The 12272-nt window shown below is 38.1% G+C and overlaps 1 protein-coding gene across 4 annotated transcripts in view; it reads right to left on the bottom strand.

The window, feature by feature from the left end:
• The window catches only part of LOC134206900 (adenylate cyclase type 9), a 149887-nt gene that overhangs the window by 35503 nt on the left and 102112 nt on the right, over positions 1–12272 (bottom strand). The window lies entirely within an intron of this gene.

The following is a 12272-nucleotide window of genomic DNA, read 5'->3' as shown; positions in this document are numbered from 1 at the left end:
TCGTAAGAAACAAGCGATCATTTTGAACAAGTTTCATATAGCTTCAATTCTCATGAACTTCAAAGCCCAACTCGCACTCCAGTTTTGTCCGACTTTTATTCAGTAACTCGTCACTGTACACCGCACTCGTCAACCCCTTCAGCGCTGTTTTCCCCCAAATTTCACCACCCCCTTTTCACTTATAATTCTTCTAACTTCAAGATTTCCGATCCGTTCCGCGACCACTACTTATGACTTTTACGATCGCAGTACGAACAACAATACCCCAGCGACGACGACAGAGACGGCGCGGTGTCGAACGCTTGAAGTCGGTTTGGCGTTTCCGAAAATAAACTAAATCCGAAATTCAAATCCTGTGCCACCCTTTGTCCGTTCTCGACCTCCGTTTTTTCCTTTTCAGCCGGCACCTTTCTTGATAAGTCTGATTTTGGTCGAGATAGACGCGCAGCCACTCGACGTTCGGCGTTCGGTGTTGTTCAACGGCGACTCACTTACTGAGCCATACGGTCCGAGATATCGCGCACATCCCGTCGCCGGCCGTTCAGAGTGGCTCTTGTCGCCGCTTGATGTTCTCAGAGTCTGTATTGTTCTCTTTTTTCCTTCGCGGTTCAAAAAGGAGAGAGAGGACCGGAGTCGCGGTTTTCAATCATGATGCGACGAACGACAATAAGCGAAGGTAAATAATTCCGGGGGTCTAGGTTAGGACCAATCAGCGTTCATCATACCGGTTAAGGCCGGATTCGGTGGTTCAGAATTGGGAAGAAACGCATGCGAGCTACGTAGGTTGGCATACGATCCACCATCACTGTGCGAATTCTATCAGGCAATTATCGATGGGATCCAATAAATATGCGGGCAGCAAAATTATCAGATAGGTGGTGATAGTCTCGTCTGCTCGAAAGATACCGTTTCGGTTGATAGAATCTAATTGATGCTATCACTTCCATTGTTTTGTTGATGATGATGGTGAATGTGATGATAAGAATGTTAATTTTAGACTGTTTTGTATCTATAGTCTGTGGAGTTATTTTTTTATGGCGAAAGAGCAAACGAGAGTCTACCGGCAAACTATCACATCACTGCTTTTGATGGTTCAACAGTAAGTCGACCAACGACTACTTCGTTGCTTGTTAGGATTGATACTACTGTGATGGTTTCGAAGTCTTTTAAGGTTAAGCTTAGTACAGTCGCCTCTCCACATCATATTGAAGGGACCATCGAGATAAGAAGAAATCAAGGAATGGAAAGAAAATTGAAATGGGTACTAGATCCAAAATAGCTAGTTGCTATGAAAAATGAGAGCCTATTATATAGAGTTACGCAAAGAGGATCTTCTTACACTTATTCTGAATGATGCTCTTGTTATTCCGTTGCCAACTTTCACTTTTGTTCAACCCTTCAAGTGACTTCACGGGAGCGTTCACTTCTAAAGCTTTTTAATTCGATAACCAAGTCACCCACAGAGTGCAAACACGTGAGTTTCTTGTTGCTACTTTATTGCAGGCTTGCCAAAAACTCCTCGCCGAGTAGAAAATGAGTAAGAGAAAGAGTTTTTTTGAGGAGCAGAAATAAGCATCAAAACTCACAACATTGTGCATCATTATACCCGAGCTTGTGCGTCGCAAAACAAGAGCGAGTCTATCTGTTCATCTTTTTCTTGTGTTGCGACACTCACTTACACTCACACTCAAAACAGCCTCCTAGATTTTTTTCATATACAAAGCGTCGCTCCGGAGGCTCAATGAGTGCTCTTTCACCCGACGCCTCACTCACATGTGTTTTTATTTTGCTTTTCCTCACTCTGTGTTTTTGTACCTCTGCTTTTTTACGCTTCCACTCAATTGTGAGGATGCGTAGGCAGCATTTTGTTGATGATGATTTTATTCAACTCTAGCGAGTGTGAGGAGTTTTGTCAAGCCTGCTTTATTGGGGAATGTATCAAAGACGGATCAAATGTCCTTGATAAATTCCGGGAGTATAACTTGCAGACACATCATCTGTTTATTGATTTCAAGGCAGCGTGCGATTCAGTGAAACGGAATGAATTATGGCAAATTATGCTTGCACATGGTTTTCCGGCGAAACTGATACGGCTGATTCGTATGACGTTGGACGAATCGAAATCAAGTGTATGGGTTGCGGATGAAATATCGACGTCATTTGTTACCTTAGATGGATTAAAGCAGGGTGATGCACTCTCGAATCTACTGTTCAATATAGCGCTCGAAGGAGCGATTAGAGCTGGTGTGCAAAGAGCGGGCAAACAAGCGGTACTATTATCACAAAATCGCATATGCTCCTGGGATTTGCAGACGATATCGATATTATCGGAATTGATCGCCGTGCCGTGGAAGAGGTTTTTGCGCCTTTTAAGAGGGAGACAGCGAGGATTGGACTCACGATCAATACCAGCAAAACGAAGTACATGGTCGCTGGCAATCAACGTGGGTTCATTAGTGGTGGTGGTAGCGAAATAGTGCTGGATGGTGAAAAATTTGAAGTGGTAGAAGAATTTGTGTATCTTGGAACATTAGTGACGTGCGATAATGATGTTACCCGCGAGGTGAAAAGGCGTATTGCAGCTGCAAATAGGGCTTATTACGGACTTCGTAACCAGCTTAAGTCCCGTAGTCTGCAAACGAAAACAAAACTCGCGCTGTATACTACTCTGATTCTTCCGGTGGCTTTATACGGCCATGAGACATGGACGTTAAAGGAGGCTGATCGGAGAGCTCTCAGGTGTTTGAGCGTATAGTGCTGCGGACAATACTCGGCGGTAAACAGGAGAACGGTATCTGGCGGCGTCGCATGAATCACGAATTGAACCAGGTGTATAAAGGGCTGGATATTATTAAGCTTATACAACACGGCAGACTACGGTGGGCTGGTCACGTTGTTCGTATGCCGGAAGAACGTCAAGCGAAGATAATATTTAGTAGAGAACCCGGAAGAGGCCGCAGGCTTCGTGGAAGGTCGCGTACACGATGGCCTTTTGCAGTTGAAGAGGACCTGAGGGCGCTCAATGTTCAGGGCGACTGGAAGCGATTGGCCCAGGATCGAGTCCAGAGGAGAAGGATACTCCATTCGGCGTAGGTTCATCGAAGAGCTGTAGCGCATCAAGTAAGTAAGTATTGATGTTTTTTAATCTGTTTCTAGATCAAATCTAATACATTTCAATTCATGTGATTTAATTCGCCATAATAATCATTAGGCGATAACAATACTTCCGCCTCACCAACAAGCATTTGTTTACTTTGCTCGATAGGTAGACGGTTTCACAGTTCCATAGGTAGATTTGGCTTCACTCTTTGCGCAACTCTATATATAATAGACTCTGTGAAAATCGACAACAAAACAAATGTCGTATCTTGTTGTTGATGTGTTTGTTATTGTCCAAAGATGGTCTAGTAGCCTAAATATTTGAACATATCGACATAAGGAGAGTAAATCCTGAACAAAATATGATCAGAACACATCGAGACAGAGAGATACAGTGACCTGCATAATAAAAAGCCCAATAGCCGTTTTTCATACAAAATGGTCAACTTTGGAGATCTAGATCTCGATTGCGTGTGAACCAATTTTGCTGAAAATTTTACAAGAGCTCATTTTGTATGAAAAACGGCTAGTGGGCTTTTTATTATGCAGGTCACTGGTTATCGAGATGTAGAAAGCTCAAATGTATGTAGATTGAAAAGAACTCTCGCGTGATTTTTGAAAACGTCGTAAGTCCAAAAGAGAGGCTCTCTTTGTTTACTTTTTCTTTCGATTTTTACAAAGCCATACTAACATTTACATTGGATTTTCCAGGACCGATCTGAAAAAAAATGACTTTGTCTAGTGTGCTGAGGTGAAAAAATTGCAACAAATTTTAAACTAGCCTAGATAGCAAAAGAGAGTCTCTCTTTTGGACTTACGACGTTTTCACAAATCACGAGGTGGTCGCCAGTGCAGCCAAAGTAATTTGGTACAAAATCTTCCAAATATCATGTATCAAAATTTGATGTTTTTCTTTCCATTTCATCTATTATTTGTGTAAGAAAAGCGAAAGACTAACAGAGAGAAATTTTCGCTAATGTAAGTATGACTTTGAGATCAAACATGTCAGAAAGGTGAATCGTAATGCTTAAAATCAACAGTTTTAAACCTTTATAACCCTTGAGAATAATTAAAATGACGTTTGCAGTTCAATATAATTTTTTTTACAAAAACCTGGAACTCAAACATTTACGTATTTTGCTTAATATCAGCTTTACAAACCTGCAACACGGTCAAACTAACAACATGCTGCTCTACGAAAAACGAGCCGCCACCAAACGCTTAAAATCAATAACACAGAGATATGTTTGCTTCACACAAAACGGACCTAATGCAGAACATCCCCTAGATGAGCGACAGTTACACAGCCACAAAAATAGCTCGTGTGGTTTTATTGAAGCTTGGATTTCAATATTTTCTACAGTATTTGGTTCCTCATGAAACAAGGAATCTGTACAAACGTTTACATGTTGAAAAGGACCGTTATCACGACCGTACGAGGCATTTTTGTGCCTGTGTAACTGTCGCTCATCTAGGAGATGTTCTGCATTAGGTCCGTTTTGTGTGAAGCAAACACATCTCTGTGTTATTGATTTTAAGCGTGCAATCGAAGTAATCGATTAACATTTTCAACCAATCAGCAACCGGTACGATTGTGACAGCAAATCGGTACGATTTTTACTGACTACTTGGCAGTTGGCACATCCTATCCTAGGCATTACAGTATAAAATACCATTAATTGTAATAATTGATTTATTTTAATAATTGGTAATACGCAGATCTCAAGAAAAATACTCAAGCAAAATTTGATCCAATTACCAAAGTAATTTTGACAATTGGTAAAAGAAATCGAAAAAGTAGGCTAAAAATAAAATTGTTTGTGCTGTCATCAAGCCGGTAAGCGTTTGGAAATAATATTCGAAATAATACCTTTTTGTTTTAAATCCTCTGTTGCAGGAATGTTACCTCAATATCAACGCAAGGAATACTGTCCTTGAAAACCTTATGGATGCTTATGCTACCTCACTGGCATCGACGTAGGTGTTCAGAAATTATTCAACTGGGCTAAACGAACACAGCAGTGGGATTTGTTTAGAAAATCCCTCACTGATTATAATGAAGAATTGAGAAGATCAAAGAGGATACATTGGAGGCACATGTGTGAAAACATTGAAAATACTCCTGAAACCGCAAGGTTACAAAAAATGCTCGCTAAAGATCACTCAAACGGATTGGGCACCTTAAGGAAAGAGAATGGCTCTTTCACTACTTCTACAACAGAAACGTTGGAGCTGATGATGAGAACACATTTTCCATGTTCTAGCATCAAGCGTAGTGGAGACCAAAGTACTTCTGTATTAGATGTCGGGATTCAGAACAACAAAACGAATATTCGCAACCCATCGAATGAAACGTTTGGATTGGAAAGAACCGGGTATTAAGCATATGCGGTATTTTGAAAAATTTTGTTTTAAGGCATTCGAAAAAAATCAGCGGAATTTCGCGGAATTTTGGTATGGCGAAATCTGATTTTCTGATTTCGTTTCGTATCGTTTAATTTCAAAAATTTCGACTGAAAAATCATACTTTTAACGAAATTAAACGGAATTTCGCGGAATTTCGAAATGAATTTTTAATATTTCAAATTTTCATATCATAAAAAAATTTGGCTGCGCCGCTGAATAAAGAAATTCGAACTCTATTCAAAATTTTGATACATATAAATTTCTTCACAAAATCTCACCACGTAACACAATTCTGTATCTTCAACAGATACACATTTAGCTTTCCACTTAAAAATTTCTTCAATGTTAAGTGTTTAAGTATAAAATGTGTTGCATAGCTGTTGATTTAAATAATATTGTTCAGTGACGTAAACATAATTTGTACATCTCATCGTTTGGGTATGCTCTATTTCTATTTAAGTTGATTGAGTTTTGTAATATGTATTAATGTATTATGAGGCGATTGCTCGATCTGTGTTCTAGTTGTGGGAACTTTTCGTTGAAAGAAATATTCATCACTTGCAGAGCTGTTACAAAGATCCTGAAATATTTTGTGCGGCAAATCCGCGCCGACTAAAATCAAATCCTCGCGACCCACAATTAAAATCTGAGCAAATACACGTGAAATATCAATTTTGTTATCACAATCTACTGATCATCTCCTCTCAAAGTTCTTTTTTATAATATTACTGATTTCAAATATTATTTTAAACTGCAACTTTACATACATAAAGATCAGATCATTTAGAAATTGGGCACTTTTAAATGTGTATATTTTTCAAACTTTCCGTTCAATCGAAAAGCTTTCAAAAAATGGAACAAAGCTTAAATTATTTTATTCCATATAAATAACTGAATTAAATCATACATCGAAGAAATACTCGCCCTTTTCTGTTGATGCCGCTTGTCAGCTGGCGCACATCTTCTTTAGTCATGATTTTGCCTAACTGTTTCCACCAATTCTTCATTTGACCAATGTCACTGATAACTGTTCCTTTGGTCATCAATTTCTGGTTATTTATCGCCCAAAATGTCTCTATTGGATGAAACTGAGGACAATTTAATGGATTCAGATTATTTGGGATGAACTGGACTCCACTATTGTTGTACCATTGTAGCTCTTCCATGCTACAATGGCAGCTGGCTAAATCTAGCCAAAACGTAAATGGGCGATCATGGAACTGAATGAAGAGTTAAAACCGGGTTTTGACGCGGATGAATTTTGCAGGACTGTGCATAATTAGTTTTTCTTTTCTCTTCCTGCATGGTGAATGGGGGATCGTAGTAGACCGCGCTCATGTACAGACGTTGAAAAATTTTCATCTGCGTTTTTTTCCTCGCTTCAAAATAGTTTCGGCTGGTTATGGCAGCTCGGACTGCGGAACCAGAAAAATAACCAGGTTCTTTTGTGTTTGATAGATTCGGTAGAATCGGATTCCGTAGGCCGTGTGTGGTGTTATGGAAAACGTGTGCGCATCGATCAGTGTGGCAGCGGATACATCATAAATTGTGAGGAGACGAGCCAGTGTTGAGTGCAACATTTTGTACGGTACGGATCTGCGGGTTATGACAAAGGACGGTCCAAAGATAAGTTTCAATTTACTTTATTTAAAATTTTATGTGTTTCCCAATACATTATATTTAATTGTGATGTAAATTACATGGGCAGCTTGTTTTGTTCACATAGAGGTGTGTGAATAACTTTAGAAGTGAAACGGTCGTTATAGTAATATTGTAGATAATAATTAATATTAATATAAGGTACCCCTGGGCACGTAAAAATATGGGGTAAGTGGGTAGTATGGCTGCCGATGAATCGATTAACGTTTTTGAAAGTTCCAATGTTCTAGAAAGATGAAACAGAACTATCAACGAATTCACCCATACGCCTGGTCTTCTTCCACAAACTCTCTTCACTGCAACTTCATCTAACTTGCTAACTTTGGTAATTTGGAAATTTAACATCCGTAAACTTCGAAATGCGTTGGAATAGTGAACAACTTTGGGCTTGATTCCCGCATCCAGTCACCTAGCATCATTGCATCACCTGATTACGCCACCCCTTCATGGCGGCTTCAACGGTGGTGCTTCTGGACTTCTGGTGTTGAGTTGGAGGACTATGGAGTGAGTGCTTACTGCTGAAATAAATCACAAAATAAGAAACAAATCAAATTCCTTTCCCATGTTTCGTGGGATGAAGTCTAGAAGCAGTAACCCTATTATCTGCAGTATTTAATAACCAAGAATACGACAAAAACAAATCCTTCAATTGTATTGTATTGAAATGTAAGATTTTGGTGCGGCGTTTGTATTGGAGTCTTCCAGATTTGTGTATGCCAGGGTTTCGTACGGATTTTTGTGCATAATTGTGTTAAAATCTACCGTCCGCTGGTTGATTGTATGTTATTAAAATATTGACAATTCTCAATTTTCATTTTACCATAACTTTCCAGCTCCTAACAAAGAATTAAACAGTGTTGGAATATCGCGTAATATCGTCGTAATTATTAACTTTATATTGTCAAATACAGTTCATCGACTAGTTCAGAATAGGCATATACAATTGCTTTCCGTGAACGATTGATTATTTGCGTTCGAGTTGAGAAAATAACTATCGAGTACATGAAAAACATCGCCGCAGTTTAACAGAATCACTAATAAACAAGCACTCGCCACGAAGGATGGATTGTTTGAAATCACGTTGGAAACACATAGATGTAATTCATAATCATTGTTGGTGGTCAACCTAAAGTACAAATAAACAAGTCTATCGCTAAGATATTGATTATTTTTCTTCGCGTTAGATGAATATAAAACAATCACGCTAGCTAAATATCGCGAACAGGTAAAAGATAAATTAACAATAGCTCTACGGGAGCAATTGATTGTCTGCCCTTACGTTAGGTGAACAAAACTGACCGTAACTCATATATACTTTGTTCTCGCGTCAACATCAACATGCTAGTTACTTGGATTACATCACTTACCAAAGTGAATCCTGATCTAAGTAATGACACTTCCTCTCCCTACTTACAATACTCCTTCCCATAACAACCGTAGAGATGCAGACGATTCGTCGGTCTCTAAAACAACGGTTGTTACACTAACATTCCTTCCCTTTCCTCGATGATCGTAAGAACGTGGCCGGCGCCGTTATTGACCCATTAAAAGTTGAGCTTTCGGAACGTGCACATTGAGGATGGAGTGCTAATCCCAAGTCCCATCTGTTGGTTCCCTGTGCAATTCCGCTAGTTCTGGTCAATCACGGAGTAGCAACTACGAATTGTACGGTCATCTCATGCTCATGCTCATGCTCATGCTCTCTTCCTGCATGGTGAATGGGACGCTTCATTTTTCAACTTAATTTTCCAAAGTTACATTAATTTATACGGTCTCAAAAATATTTTTAAATATTTTCTTGGCCCAAAATCTATGAGGAATGCACTTCTTTTATATAAATTTCCAAGCCAGTGACGTAATACGGATATGCGTCCCACTTTCGCAGGACGCTTGCTGGTAGCATTACTAAGTTTGAACAACTATTAATTAAAAACAGTGAAATGGAAATAGTGATGTTTCAGAAGTTGTCTTGAATTAGTACATTTTCAGATCTTTGCAGATTTCAGAATGCTTAAGTTTTGTGCATTCTCTGATAACTCATTTTTTTCAGATTCTTGAACTGATTCAGATCATTGTCATGACTTAAACTTTCACCTTCAGATATTTTTGATTCCGTATATCATGTAAATGTAGAACTTTCTCACATTTTCTAGGACCAGCAGATCCAGATTATTCAAACGCTTCAAAATCGTACTGATTGTCTGTCACAATCGTGCCGATGCGGCGCGTTTTCCGTAGGGCAGTTTGTTCTTAGCTTGGACAACGTTGCTGATTTTAAAAGTAAATATTTAGCAATAAACGTAAATATCTGCGTTCGAGTTTGTTGGCATAAAATAAGTTAACACTTAATAGCTAAAGGCTTATACATTGTTCTCAAGGTCTGCAATGATTTTGTTGTTTTTAAGCACTATAATCATTTTTTTTTCATCTAACAGTTACATTTTTCCAAGTGAAATTTTTTGTGTTTGTGACTTTTGCTTCTCTTACATAAATAATGGATTAAAAAGGAAGATGGAAGAAACATGGAGTTTTGAAACATATTGTATGGAAGGTTCGGTACCAAATTAATTTGGTAACACTGGCGACCACCTCGTCATAACCAAGATTTTTTTATGTACAGGTTATCCGACTTCGTTAGTAGATGGGAATAACCAGCGCGGCATCTTCAGTGCAAAACGTAAACAAACGAGCATAAATTCCATACAAAAATCCAAGATGGCTGAGTTGGGGATATTGACAAGTCGGATAACCTGTATACATAAAAAAAATCTTGGTCAGAACTACCGACTGAATAGTAACAAGGCAGTCTCGATTGAATTGTCACATCATGTCCTAGCTTCCAGCAAATACGTACCTATGTTTTATTGCTAAATCACAGCAAATCACGGAAATCTGTTCTTTATTATGCTGAGCTGCAGAAATAAAAACTGACTGTGTCTTTTTAATTTTGCGAAAATTGTTTAGATTCTCTAAATTAACTTCATCCTATAGCTTTACTGCCCATGATCGCATATTTGTAACATTTGCATATTGGTTGATTTTGTAAATCGTTTGTCAATCCTCCCCACAAACTCAATCATTTCCAGTTTACCACAGATACGCAAGATAGTAAAGCCTATTTTACTGTTGTGGGATTAAATGCAGTAAATTGAGATTTCTGAACGATTCACAGGCTTTTTACCAAATGTACAAAAATGCGAGTGTTACAAATATGCGATCATGGGCAGTTTAGTAGACCCTCAAAACTCTCAACTTCAGTAGGTTCAGGTTCCCTATATCCTCTTAATTATTCAGATCTTTTATAGATTTCTTTACATTCTATTTTCAATGGTTTGAATCTCCAGGCTTTACAGATTCATCATGGAATGAAGAACGTTTTCCGGGGCACCAGGCAATGTGAGGCAAGTAGGCTGAGCCCGGAACTGTCCCACATAATCCGGGACGTTTGGCCAATGTAACATAATGCTTTCATGATAGCGTAATAGTGTTGCTTGAGTAAGCGCATCCCACGGCTATTATTGTTAATGTTCGACTCCCATCAGCGCACCATAAAAATTTTCTAATCGTTCTCACAAAAATTGAGTGAGAGGTAAAGTGATGAAACGAAAAAGGTTTTCGTCTAGCAGTCATGATTTTCGTTTATCTTCCAAGGTTGAAATAAAAGTGATGGATGAAAATGCCCCTCACCACAACAAAAAATGCTCGCTCAATATTTCCAACAGACCTCAGTAAAATTGAGAAAAGTAAAGTTTTCTACTCCAATCAACAGATGTTTGAAAAGTTTTACAGATTCAATAAATCTTCTTGAATTTGGTTGTAAATTTGCCTGGTGATTTTATTCAAGATGTTGATTAAAATGGAAAGGTGGCACTTTGAATCTGAAATACTTTTCAAAATGGTGAACAGATCCAATTAAATATTGATTTCCTGTCTGTTGATTGCAGTTTTTTAATCGGCTTTTTTTTTTTTTTTTACTGAGGTATGTTGGAAATATTAAGCGATGAATATTTTGAAAATGGTGAACAAAACTGATTTGTTACTTATGTCCTTTTGTAAAATTAAGCCAGATAGTCCATATGGCATTTGGGTAGCAATAATTTACTTTAAAAATATTAAACAAAATTCAGTTTTCTTTCATTCGTATTCTTTTTTCTTCGTTTTTGCATAATGTATATACCTAATGCAAAAAAAAAAGTGTTCAATAAAAATTCCGCGGAAAAAAAAGTTTCGTTTCGTTTCGTAAAATTTCGAATTAAATGGACCTCGATTTCGTTTCGTTTCAAAGTCTCGGAAGTAAATCAGAATTTCGTTTCGTTTTGTTTCGAACCAACAATAGTATTTCTAATTTCGTTTCGTTTCGTTTCGTCAGGAAAAAATGTGTTATCGCATACCCTTACCAGGTATGATGCTTGTGCTTTGGCCAAACACATTTTTACTGAGAATAAAGTTGAATGGACGATTGATTCCTTTGAACCCTTCAAGTCGCCAGGAAGGGATGGAAGTTTTCCTGTACTACTACAGAAGGGAAAGGCAACCTTAACACCCATTTTATCAAAAATATTTCCGGCTAGCTTAACATTGAGCTACATTCCAGCTGGATGGCGACAAGTCAGGGTCACATTCATCCCTACGGCAAAAAAAAAGATAAAACCTCCCCGAAATCCTTTAGGCCAATAAGTTTATCATCTATTATGTTGAAAACAATGGAAGAAATAATTGACGAAAACATAAAGTCAACTTATACAAGTAAAATCCCCTTAAGCAAATATCAATTTGCGTATCAGGAAGGAAAATCTTCAGTAACAGCTATGCATGAGGTGGTTACAAAATTATAAAGATCTTTTGTTGCAAAAGAAATTTCACTTGCTGCTTTCATTGATATTGAAGGAGCATTCGACAACACATCTCATAATTCAATAACAACTGCAATGACAAAATATGGTTTTGATCAATGCATTGGTACTTGGATCAATGAAATGTTATCAAAAAGAGAGATATCAGCAAACCTGGGAAGCTCATTCATAAATGTTAGAGCTGTTAAAGGGTGCCCACAAGGAGGCGTATTATCACCTCTGTTGTGGTCTTTAATAGTTGATGATCTTCTCAAA

Source organism: Armigeres subalbatus, chromosome 1 (assembly GCF_024139115.2).
Source record: "Armigeres subalbatus isolate Guangzhou_Male chromosome 1, GZ_Asu_2, whole genome shotgun sequence".
In the NCBI taxonomy this organism is placed as follows: domain Eukaryota; kingdom Metazoa; phylum Arthropoda; class Insecta; order Diptera; family Culicidae; genus Armigeres; species Armigeres subalbatus.
The sequence above is the reverse complement of the archived record's forward strand: the minus strand, read 5'-3'. Positions and strand labels throughout refer to the sequence as shown.